The sequence below is a fragment of the Enhydra lutris genome, unplaced genomic scaffold, assembly GCF_002288905.1.
Source record: "Enhydra lutris kenyoni isolate GAN:26980312 unplaced genomic scaffold, ASM228890v2 scaffoldscaffold93, whole genome shotgun sequence".
Taxonomy (NCBI): domain Eukaryota; kingdom Metazoa; phylum Chordata; class Mammalia; order Carnivora; family Mustelidae; genus Enhydra; species Enhydra lutris.
Genome location: NW_019154177.1, coordinates 2,739,908 through 2,752,306, shown reverse-complemented (window position 1 = coordinate 2,752,306; position 12,399 = coordinate 2,739,908). Strand labels below are relative to the sequence as shown.

At 43.2% G+C, this 12,399-nt stretch overlaps 9 non-coding genes across 9 annotated transcripts; 3 read left to right on the top strand and 6 right to left on the bottom strand.

Annotated features, from left to right (window-relative positions):
- Positions 1-392: 392 nt before the first annotated feature.
- Positions 393-464, bottom strand: TRNAQ-UUG. The gene has a single exon. It is a non-coding gene; the product is annotated as a tRNA-Gln (tRNA).
- Positions 465-900: 436 nt separating this feature from the next.
- On the bottom strand, positions 901-972 carry TRNAQ-UUG. Its single transcript has one exon. It is a non-coding gene; the product is annotated as a tRNA-Gln (tRNA).
- Positions 973-2,080: 1,108 nt separating this feature from the next.
- TRNAS-UGA lies at positions 2,081-2,163 on the bottom strand. Its single transcript has one exon. It is a non-coding gene; the product is annotated as a tRNA-Ser (tRNA).
- A 457-nt stretch (positions 2,164-2,620) lies between these two features.
- Positions 2,621-2,692, bottom strand: TRNAM-CAU. Its single transcript has one exon. It is a non-coding gene; the product is annotated as a tRNA-Met (tRNA).
- Positions 2,693-3,110: 418 nt separating this feature from the next.
- On the bottom strand, positions 3,111-3,181 carry TRNAG-GCC. Its single transcript has one exon. It is a non-coding gene; the product is annotated as a tRNA-Gly (tRNA).
- Positions 3,182-6,881: 3,700 nt separating this feature from the next.
- Positions 6,882-6,954, top strand: TRNAR-UCG. The gene has a single exon. It is a non-coding gene; the product is annotated as a tRNA-Arg (tRNA).
- A 2,349-nt stretch (positions 6,955-9,303) lies between these two features.
- Positions 9,304-9,385, top strand: TRNAS-AGA. Its single transcript has one exon. It is a non-coding gene; the product is annotated as a tRNA-Ser (tRNA).
- Positions 9,386-9,752: 367 nt separating this feature from the next.
- TRNAR-ACG lies at positions 9,753-9,825 on the top strand. The gene has a single exon. It is a non-coding gene; the product is annotated as a tRNA-Arg (tRNA).
- Positions 9,826-11,337: 1,512 nt separating this feature from the next.
- On the bottom strand, positions 11,338-11,409 carry TRNAM-CAU. The gene has a single exon. It is a non-coding gene; the product is annotated as a tRNA-Met (tRNA).
- Positions 11,410-12,399: the final 990 nt, after the last annotated feature.

The following is a 12,399-nucleotide window of genomic DNA, read 5'->3' as shown; positions in this document are numbered from 1 at the left end:
ACTAGATCTTAGCCAAAAGGCCAAGAAACGATCACCAAAGAGTCCTTTACCCAGGAGCTTTCTGATGGAATTGTTATGCACATTTTTGCTCCCGGCCCTTACATTTTGAGGAGCTACAGGAGTAGAAAAGAAGGAGGGGTTTCTGGCACAAAAACTGTTAGGGCCTTAAGACTAAAGCAGATCAGATGGACTTTGGGATCCCGGAGAGTCAGTGTGAGGGCTCTACAAGGACACAAAGGTGGTATAAAAAGGTCATTCTTCATAAAGTGAGAAGAGAGTAAGGAATTACAGGATGCTCTTTAGATGGAGAGAGCGTGAGTGGAATGATCCTGCCCACACACTAGGATGCAATAGTGATTTGAAATATGGGGTGAGGTCACCAAAATCAAAGCAGGTCCCACCGAGATTTGAACTCGGATCGCTGGATTCAAAGTCCAGAGTGCTAACCATTACACCATGGGGCCACATTGTACAGCCTCCTGACGGAATATCTCTGAATATTCAATGCAGAATTTTTCATTGTGTTCCGCACGTTGTGAACTATAGTTGAATTTCTTATATATTAATAGGAAATCTGCTGTATTCCAGAGAGCAAAGCAACTGGGGCGCACACGCATCAGGAGCTTCTCAAGGTCACGTTCATGTTAGAAACTAATGGAACCCGAACCCAGAACTGAGGTCTGGGGTGTGAAACAGTACTTACGGCGTTCGGACGATAACCTGCTTCCCCAGCGAAGGAGGAGGGGCACAGGAGGACCGACGTAGAATTCCGAAGAAAGCGCAGAAAACAGCGTCGCCTCGCCGACCGTGGTGCGCTAGTGAGGTGCGCAAGGGCTCAGGTGTCTCTGGCCAAGTCAAGGCGCAGGTGTAACTTAAGGGGGAAGACACGAAAAGGTTGACAGGTCCCACCGAGATTTGAACTCGGATCGCTGGATTCAAAGTCCAGAGTGCTAACCATTACACCATGGGGCCACAGGCGACCGCTCTTCAAGGCAAGCTTTTGGACGCTCTTTACATGTGAGTGGCACTTGAGTACCTCTCCGGGACAGGTGGAGAAGGGTCACAGTCCCAGAATCCAAGGAGGCAATAAACTGGCTCCGGGGGGGTGGGGGGTGGGGGGATGGGGATCCAACAGAGCTCATCTTTGCCTGGAACTTTCCCCAGGGTCCACGGAGGGCTTACTACCGCATTCTTGGAAAAATCTAAACTGTGCATATACTAAATTCCTAACCTGGACAGTGAACATTTGCTACCTATGGATTTATAGAAGAAACTGTCAACACCGAAAAATCTCTTAGGACATGTATGAATATAGAAAATGCAAGAAAAAATTTAAATATAACATGGGAATTTTCTAGTAATTTCAAGGATTAAGAACTTTCACTTTTCTAAGTATTTTTACTTTCTTCTTTTTGATTATCTTCATTCTGTAATGGATCGATTGCAAGTGTAATAAAAGATAAATTTTTGTTACATTTACTCTTATTTATGTTGCATATACAGTATTGTGTATGTGTTAAGTTTTATCCAGCAAACAGCTTTGTTTTTTTAATGAGATTTAGCCAAGGTCTGAAAACAGTTTTGAAAATTCTCTATCCTGTACTTCCTCTCTGCAATTCTGGCTTACTGAGTGGAATGATAGGAGGGACCCAGGAGGAGGAAAGATTGGAAATTTCTGTTTTGAGATATTGATTCCAAAACACCAAAGGTGCTCAGGAGTAGGATAGTAATGCCCTGCAAGAACGTCAAGCGGAAGAAGTAAGAGGCAAGCAAGGTTTCAGAAGTCAGACCCAAGCTGGATTTCAGATAAGGAAATAGCAAATTAAAGAAAGAATTAACGTTGGGCCTTTTTTTCAGCATCTTTATACAGTGGTCTCAGAAATGCCTAGTGTTTTCCCAAAATCATTTTCAAAAACGTTCTTCACCCACTGCTACACTAAAGAACTAGACTGCCTGTTCACATTTCACGGGGAAATATAATAATACCCAGGAAAACGGTGTATATCATGCTATTTTGTGTACTTTGCAGTTTCCGAAATTGGTCCAGCAGGTGTTAACACCTGGAAATAAAACACTACTTCGTAGTCGGCAGGATTCGAACCTGCGCGGGGAAGACCCCAATGGATTTCAAGTCCATCGCCTTAACCACTCGGCCACGACTACACGACCGCTGATTGTTTGTCTGGATATATTCCCATGAGAAATAACACCTTTCCAGTTTACAAAATGACCTTTCTGTTGATTTCCATGACAACTGCTCTGGAGTACCTGCCATCACACTAAAAAGAACACGATTTTGAATATCGAGACGCCGGTAACAGACGTTATTACAAATGGTAACACTTGCCTGACCTGCGAGATACCAAAGCGATTGCTAGGGTGGCACTCAGTCCCTAACAGGTGTAATGTTCCCCTAATCAGAGACTGAATTTCAACACACTAACCAGCCACACTGGAGAGATTTGCCTCTGTTAAAGACAGGAAACGGGATTTGCAACAGATTACCTTGGGGATTCTTACTCATCCAGAACTGGTCCACAGATCCTTTCTGATAGTGACCAACTTTATTCACTCCCTTTTTCGAAAATCTGCTTTTGAACCAAAAGAGTTACAACAAGGATAGCAGAGGATGGTTTCGATCCATCGACCTCTGGGTTATGGGCCCAGCACGCTTCCGCTGCGCCACTCTGCTCACTCTGAAAAAAAAGGTACATTTTTTTCAGATTTAATTTCAAGACGATAAATTTTGGCGCCTTCTGAATTTTCCAGTTATTTTTCAGCGATCGCTGCCAAGACAATAAGGATGCCTTGATCTCCGTACACGGCTACACTCAGCACTCAAATACTAGCGGCTCACAATTCGGCCCCGAAAACCCAATCAGTTGAGGTCGGAGTGTCCTCCGGCTCCAATAGGATGATGTTTCGGGTCATTAGAAAACAAAATGCATGCCTATTGGCATAATTTCTGAAGGAGAAATTGCAAAAGGAGGGTTAACTTTGATCTTTCTCGGCCATACTCGGATACCTCACAGTATTTTTAGTTTGTAATTTTTCAGGGAAAATATTTTTACCCCTGCCATGGTTTATTAAAAAAAAAAAAAATACAAAGTTGCATTGGCCGGGAATCGAACCCGGGCCTCCCGCGTGGCAGGCGAGAATTCTACCACTGAACCACCAATGCCCCACGGACGAAGTTTACTTTATTTGTACTCACAGCTACAGTTGCATTGTCTCTGCCTTATTAGTAAAACATTGATATGGCATGTTTTTTCTCCTGGATTCCTTAAATCCGATGAAAGAAAAAGCTATACCGACACACTCTCAAAAAATTTGTGACCTAGAAGAAAGGTGAAACTGACATGTGGCCCTTGGAGGCTTTTGAAGGTGAAAAACAAGTATAAATATCCAACATAAAAAACTGTCTTTCCTTCAAGACAATTATCATACAATCTCACTGATATGTGGAATTTGATAAACAAGGCAGAGGATCATAGGGGAAGAGAGGAAAGAAATGAAACAAGAAGACACCAGAAATGGAGACAAACCATAAGAGACTCTTAATCTCAGGTAACAAATTGAGGGTTGCTGGAGGGTGGGAGGTGAGGATAGGGTGGCTGGGTGATGGACATTGGAAAGGGTATGTGCTATGTTGAGTGCTGTGAACTGTGTAAGACTGATGAATCACAGACCTGTACCCCCTGAAACAAACAATACATTATATGTTAATAATATATATCTATAGATATAGATATACAGATATAGATATACAAAGTCTTTCTTTCTCCATCCCCTCCCCACCGCCTTTAAATCATTAATGAAAACAAATTCTGAAAATATCTCATTTTTATGATGCAAGCCAATTCAGTTAACTACTAGGTCACAGCACTCAATCCAAGTTTGAAGCAAGTTATCTTATTTTGGAAAAAAGACCTATTGTCATTCTGCTATGAGGACCCAAGCTTGGACAAGGAAGGGATAGTCATCAGAAGTGAGAACAGTAAAGAAAATCCTGCTGAGGTCCATGTGGGGCCTTGGAATCAAAAGCCAAAGGGAGCCTGGAAATAAATAGGAATTATGGCCCCTGTATTTAAGGACTTTTCAGTAGTTTGGAGAAAAAGCCAACACAGAAAAACATTAACGATCGATGAAAATTATCTTTACCGAAGTGGGTTTTGAGCTTGGGTTTCAGGGAGGTAATGAACTCCGAATCTGGATTATATGAAGCAGGTGAAAGCCAGGAGGTTTTTCACATGCCTCTATCTTGCTCTAGACTCTATCTTTTCACCTCTTCTTCAGAACAGAGAACTTACAGTATTTACTTGGCAGCTGTGATTAGGATGCTTTGAAGGGAAGAATGGCAGGAAGCTACGGCAGCAAATTAAAAGGCTATCAATGTTGATCTTAAAAGAAGAATTTGGGCCATAAAGTAGGTTTCTCCAAATCCTAACAAAAGAAGAAAACAGAACTGGACAGAATGAGACATATAAATCAACTTGGTACTTCTGAGGGAAACGGTGTTGCTTTTCATTACCTCTTCCCCCTAGAAGGATACTCACAACTGGCCCCGACGTGCTTTGAACACTCAACCTTCTGATCTGGAGTCAGATGCGCTATTGTTGCGCCACGAGGCCACAGGGAAGAGCCTCTTCTCTTCTAAATTAGGATTTAAATCCTAGTTAATCCTTTATCCTTTCCTTCAGGTTCTAAAGATTTGTCTTTTTATTGGTGGAGTTAATCATTTTTGTCCGCTCTATCCATAACTTCTCTAATGCTTTGTTAAGAAAAGAAAGGAATTAAAAAAAAAAAAAAAAAAAAAGAAAAGAAAAGAAAGAAAGGAAAAGAAAAGAAAAAAAGGAATTGACCAGATTCAATATTGACGCAAAAACCCAAATTCTTCCTTTTGGCGGGGGGGGGACTCAGTGTTTTCTCATGCTCAGTCTTTCCACTTGTTAAAGTTCTTCTGTTTGGAGACAAATCCCATACATATTGGGTTTAGATGCACAGTGAAATAAGAGTCATAATGGTTATACATTTTGCACTACTACTTTTCCTACAATTCACTAGACTCCTCCCTCTTCTGAAACAGGCCCCCAGCCCTGCCCAGCCCTGCAGTGCCCACCCTGGCCAGGCACCACCTCCTTCCTTTCTCAGCGTCTACCAGTTCCATCCTCAACCTGCTGAAAAGCTCAGTCTCCAAAGCCAAGTTTAAATGACATCTCCTTGCAACTGATGAATCACTAAACCCTACCTGTGAAACGAATAATACACTGTATGTTAATTAATTGAATTTAAATTTTTAAAAATAAAAATTAATAAATAACATCTCTTCCTAAAATTCTCACTTGCTCCTCTCAGTCAGAATGAGTGGGCCTTCTGGTCTGTATAGAAGGCCACGAGTGACAAGTCAGAGCAGGATCTCCCTCCAGCCTCGTGAGTCTCAGAAAGCGCTCCCTGGAACTGGAGCGTGAGCATCAGCGGGACACTTGTTAGAAATGTTCATCTTTGTCCGCATCCCAGAACCACCAAGTCAGAAGCTCTGGGGGTGGGCCCTGGAGGCCTGTGTTTTAACAAGTTCTCCAGGAGATTGTGATTCAGGGGACGGTTTGAGCATCACTTCCCCAGCCTGGAGATGACATACTTTCCTGTCTCAAGAAAATAAATGTCCAGTCTTCTTCCAGGGTGGAGGAAGGGCAATGGATGAGTGGGCTCGGGCTTCTACAACTCAGGGCCACAGATTGGGTTCTGGAGTCTAGAAGCAGATCAACCCTGTCAGCAAGGTTTCTAGATGGCTCTCTTCTCCTGGGGTCCACGTGGTGTGTCTTCCTCTGTGTGTGTGTGCGCCAACCTCTTTTTATAAGGATATCAGTCATGCTGGGTCAGGGCCCACCCCTATGACCTCACCCTACTTTATGTATGTCTTTGGAAGCCCTGCCTCCAAATACAGTGACATTCAGGGGTGCTGGGGGTTAGGGCTTCAGCATGTGAAGGTGGCTGGCAGTAGGACAAACAATCCCACCCCTAACAGGCAGTTTCCAGATGAGCACCCCTGCTGACCATCCCTGAGCCTGGCCCTGGGGCATGAAGACCGAGGGTTTATGGATAAATCTGACCATTTGACCCACTCTGCTTTTTCCATACGACTTAATTAGGATTCAGCTTTCTGGGATCTGACAAGTCATCTATCACACCTCCGTTGGCCTCCCAGATAACAAACTACGGTTGCTGTGATCTCCTTTCCCCAGCTGTTTTTGTCCTAGTTGAACTTCTCTGTTGGAGTTATTTTGAGCGGGGTTTCTGGAGTGTGCAGAAGTGAATTCTCTCATTTATCCACAATCTCTGCCTGCCTCCTCCCACCCCCAGCCCTTGGCTCAGCTGTCCCCTCCTCCATGTGGCCTTTTCTGCCAGATCCCTGTCCAAAGATAAAGCTCTGTCTTACTGGTTATTGTCGCACCATATTCCCCTCCTTGCTGGTTATCTCAGTAGTAACTACCATGTTTTTTTGACCATTAGGATCAACTGGTTTCTCCAACTAAACTGTAGGATTTGGTTTTTTTTTTTTCCCCAAGATTTTTAAATTCCAGTTAGTTACCATACTGTCTAATATTAGTTTCAGGTGTAGAATTCAGCGATTCGTCCCATAAGTGTAATCCCCCTGCTCATCACAACAGGCGTTTCCTGCATCCCCATCCCCCCTTTCCCCCAATGCCCCACCCCCCTCCCTCCGGGAAACCTCGGTGTGTTCTCCGGCTTAAAAGTCTAGACTGGAAGGTTTTTGGAAATGCCTTGGTTTATACTGATAATTTCCCTTGGTGTTTGTTATACCGCCAAGATTACTTTCTTTCAACAAATTTTAGAGACATATCCCCCTCAACTTGCAGGATGACCACGTGGCCTAATGGATAAGGCGTCTGACTTCGGATCAGAAGATTGAGGGTTCGAATCCCTTCGTGGTTGCTGGGGGTCTTCTTTATTCTCCCTTTCAGACACTCGGGTGGCCTCGGTGGTCCACTTTTCTCGGTTAAAGTCGGCAAACACAATCTTCTCCGTTTCACGATAACCTAATAGCTTCTTCACCCGGGTTTGACTCCTCCACCCCCCGCTCTTTTCTTTTTGTTCCTTTGTTCCCCATCTCCCCCGAGCGTCTGCCCCCCGACAGCAGCGCAGTCTCTTCTCTGGGGCCGCAGACCAGCCGCAGCCGCTTGTGGCTTCTCGGAAATGCAAACTTTCCCGGCCAGCCGCCCCACCCGGTCCCTCTCAGCGCTCCCCTCCGCCCACAAAGTCAGGATCTTTGGGGTGCTGTCTCGGACCCGGGGTTCAGCCCGCGAGCCCGCGGAGTCCTGACGCCCGCAGCTGCCCGACGCCTCGCACCTGCCCACCCGCGCACCTGCATCCCCCGACTGCTATAACCGCGGGACGTGAAGCTGTCGTGGGAACCCCAGGAAAGACTGGGAGGGGAGTTGGGGGAAAGGCAGCGGAAAGGTCGAGCTTCACAATGCCCTCTAACAAATGTAGAGGAGTGGTGGGATTAGATGACTCCCCATCTGCGATCCCCAGAGAAATCAGACACTCAGCAAAAAGCCCTTAGGACCTCAAAACCCTTAGGACCCTTAGGGGTTTGGGAAGCAGCGCGTGCAAGGTGTTAAAGGACCACCTCAAGATTACTTGCTGATTCCAAAGGGTAAAAGAAAGCTCCGAGGGTACCTCTGACAAGTGCCTCCTCGAGTGACGTACATACTGTAGCGAGTAAGTCAAGCCCCAATTTTTAACAGGACTCTAATCTAACCAAAACGGACCTAATTGATCATTTTGACTTAACTTCTAGTTTAAAGAGGGTCAAGGAATAAATTGAAAGTTGCCTTGAGGAAACAATGAGCCGGATCCAGAGTGTGGGACAGTCTACAAGACGGCGGGCTTGTTTTGTTTTGTTTTGTTTTGTTTTAAGTCAATGTCAATAACAGCAACAATAAGCTGGCACGCTGTTCTGAACTGAAACAGACCAAGGAAACATTACAAATCAAATGCAATGCATGCGTTAACTTTGACTCGATCCTGGTTAGAAACCCCAGCTCCGAAAAACATACTTAGAGAAATTTAAATACGGCTGGCAAAGTAGATGTTTTTATAAAGAATCACCAGGGTTTTCGTTATGATAATGGTATCCTGGTTATATAAGACAAGGGCATGGTTGATACACGAGTACATGTGTAGGTGGGATGCATTGTGATGTCTGCAAAGGAATTTTATATTCCCAAAGAAGACGGTAGAGAAGACTAATAGGGCAAAATGTTAACAGTTGTTGAATCGGGGTGGTGGGTATACAGATAATCCCTTACCTTTTCAACTTTTTTTATGTTTTAAAATTTTTGTAGTATAAGTTCCAATTAAAAAAAAAAAAGTCTTGGAAGAAGCTGTCCTATTTAAACAGAGGCCCTAAAGAAAAGGCACAGAGCTCTCTCATTGCTGCCCCTCCTTGGATCTCTCCAAAAAACAAGTTCCAGCAAGACAGAATTTTCTTCAGTTTCTCTCATATTCTGTGAGGCTTAGGTCTAGAACACCACACCCCTTTCCAACTTGGCTAACTTATCTAAGATGTCGGTGCCTGGGGCTGAGCATGACTCCTAGAGGCTACTTGGCCCACGGGACCTCACTTGTCACACTCACTTGTAAATGTTCACTTCTATAATTGTTTACTCTGGAAATCACTCAAGGAGTGGCTATATTTTTCTTGCTCTCCACTGAATAGCAGCACCTAGCAGAGTGCTTGGCACGTGATTGGGCTCAGAATAAAATTTTTGAAAGGATGAAGAAATGAATGAATGCTTTAAAATATTTTGATCTTTACCAAAAAATAGGAGACAGGTTTCCCTCTGGAACATTTTGATGGGTTTCCCTTTCCCAAATTTAAAAATGATGCTTACAATAGCAGCTGACATTTATTGAGTCCTTATTCCAGGCCCTGGATTAGGTGTCTGAAGACATAGGGTATCTGTAAGGACATCTGTCTGATTATTTATTGAGGATAAAGTTCCTACTTCAGCAAGAATATGAGGATTTTTAAAGGATTATTTAAAGGGGATAATTTAAAGAGAATTATTGCAACATATGGCTGATTTGTTTCCTAGAAAAGACCCAAAGAGCATTCTCAATTTACCATGTGCTGGAATGGAAGTTGGTTGATTCCTCTCTGGTTTCATTAACGGGGATTCTTTGCTTCGCTCTCTTGTATTAGTAAATCCTGAAGTAGTCTAGAATACATGATATATACGGTAACATGGAGGAGATCGAAAAGCACGCGTGGGAGATGTAGTCGTGGCCGAGTGGTTAAGGCGATGGACTAGAAATCCATCGGGGTCCCCCCGCGCAGGTTCGAATCCTGCCGACTACGAGGGTTTGCCCTTTTACATGTTTGCACCTTCTCCGCTCGGTGTAATTCATCTTTAACTACAGCCTACTTTTTTTTTAATTTATTTATTTTTTACAGCCTACTTTTAATCATTAGAACATTCCCTCAGACTTTTTCAAGTTACATCAAAATGGAGTTCTTACTGACCACGAAAGAATCACTGTATGAGTGAATAAAGCAAAGGAACCAATAGAACTCTTTTGTTTGAATTCTAAGGTTTTGGGGTTGGAAATCCTGGTAATAAGAAAAAAGGAAGTTGAAAGAAAAGATTTCACACATTCATATTTAGAGCAACATAGCAAATCCACTACTTCCTTTTTCTCTAAGTGTAAATGAAAAGAGGGTGCGTGGGCCAGTGGCGCAATGGATAACGCGTCTGACTACGGATCAGAAGATTCCAGGTTCGACTCCTGGCTGGCTCATTATTTTGGCTGTCCCCTTTCAGGTCCCCAATTATCTGTTTTAGGCCACTATAATTATACATATAAATTTTCTTTTTAAATTTCTTTTGTAACATCATTTTACACAAAGTGACAAAATTGTTAACAATACAGCCACCAGTGATAGTTCTCTACTCCTTTCTTACATATGTAAATTTTCTTTAAATCACATCATTAAATTGATTTTTTTCAAAATTGACTAGTACTCACATTAGATGATAAAAACTTACAAGAAGGAAGACCTTTCATTCTTTGAAAGTAAAGATTGGGAGTTTTGCAAAGAGTATTTCTAAGTACCAATTTTTTCCTCTCTCTTTCTTTCAAGATGTACTTTTTCGGAACAGTTTTAGGTTCACAGCAAAATGGAGAGGAAGATACCACATGCACAGGCCCCCCACCCCCCATTATCAACATCCCCCACCAGAGTGGCACATTTGTTACAATTGATGAACCTACTTTGACACACTGTAATCACCCAAAGTTTATAGTGTACATTACAGTTCACCCTTGGTGTTATAGTTCTGTGGGTTTGGACAGACGCAAGATGAAATGTATCCATCGTTATAGTATCGCGCAGTGCATTTTCACTGCCCTTCCCCCACATCCTCTGAGCTCTCTGGGCTCTGCCTATTAATTCTTTCTCTGCCAAACAGCCTGACAACCACTGATCACTCAGGGTCTCACCACAGGTTGGGCTTTTTCAGAATGTCATATATTTGGAATCATATATCATGTAGCCTTCTCAGCTTGGCTTCTTTTACTTAGTAATATACATTTAAGTCTTCTCCAGGTCATCTAATGGCTTGATAGCTCATTTCTTGTTAATGCTGAATAATATCTCATTATTTGGGTCCACCCAAATAATGAGATATTATTCATCTCATTTATTCACAATTTATTCATCCATTCACCTACTGAAAGGCATCTTGATGGCTTCCAAGTTTTGGCAATTACAAATAAGCGGCTATAAATATCTGTGTTCAGGTTTTTGCGTGGACATATATTTTAACTCCTTTGGGCAAATAACAAGTAGTGCAATTGCTGGGTTGAATGGTAAGAGTATGTTTAATTTTGTAAGGAACTGGCAAACTCTTCCCCCATGGCTATACCATTTTGTACTCACATCAGCAGTGAATGAGAGTTCCTGTTGCTCCACATCCTTACGAGCCTTTGATATCAGCGTTCTGGATTTTGGACATTCTACAAGTGGTGTTGTAGTATCTCACTGTTGTTTCAGTTTTTATTTCTCTCATGACCTAGGATGTGGAGCACCTTTCTGTATGTTAATAAAATATGCCAATGGGCTTATCTGACACCACCAAACATCTGTATGGCATACTGCAAATGTTGTTGGGTTTTTATTTCTACCCTTTTTACATAGACATAATTTAAAGAGTCAAACCTTTCACAAGATTTGTAACAAGAATTAATCTCTTCTTTGCTGCTCCCAGGGCTGAAGGGAGTAGCTTGCCTTGGGGAGAAAAGGGTCATGCCTAGCAGAGGATGGTTTCGATCCATCGACCTCTGGGTTATGGGCCCAGCACGCTTCCGCTGCGCCACTCTGCTATGGAAACTAGTAACCTCATCGTTAATATCCAGCTCTTCCCTGGTTTGTCTACCCCACCCCCACCCCCGTCTTTTTCTTCAATCTGTAAAAATTTAAAAATGGGTTCTCATTTTTCCCTTCGGAATAGTGATTTGTCGCTCAGCCTGAACTAACTCCTAAGAGAAGGGTTAAGAAGAAACGGAAAAAGGTTATTGCGGATATGTTTCCAAGGCATGCTTAGATGGCACATCTGTTACCACACGCTGTGTGAACGTGTACATGATAGCACAATGTCCGCTGAGATCCCAAATGCCGTGTCCTAAACTTATTCTGTTACACAAAATGATAGACGGTGATGACGTAAATGTGCTTTCCCTTTTTTTCCATGCTGTAAGGCGATGGTTCATAATCTGTTGATGGGGGGCGGAAGTCTGGAGCCCCAGGTGAGAGCAAGACACACATTCCTGCACATAATCTTGACACAGAGTTTTAGGGGATTCACGCAACTTCTAGCCCAGAAGGCTTTCTCTCATTCCATGTAGTCTCAATTTGACAAACAAAATTGTGTTCAGGTTTTCCGGGTCTGGAAAGGAACTGACCTCTTCTGTGATTTGAAGTGGTAAGAAATCCCAGAGAGCCAAGGGTGGGCTGGCTAGGGGACCTCTCCGGCATCGAAAAGCTGAGCCAGGTGTGCAGCAGGTGAGCTGAGGTCACCTACTAGAAGCAGATTGGTTGTCTGAAAAGATCTGCCAAGGTTCGGAAGGTTAGAAAGATATGTGGATGAAGAAACGGGTCTGCGAGCTCAGAAGTGAAGGCCGGCAGCTTTGGGATTATTATTGGACGAGTTGGTGATATTCAGAACATTTGCAATAGAAGAGTAAAAATGTCTCTATGAGCTTCCCAAAAAAGCCCCAAAATACAACCTCGATATTGTATGCGGCCAATTATTTACTTTTTAAAAGTATTTAAATGAGGATAACCAAGGTGAGAGAAAGCGGGGAAGGTACCTC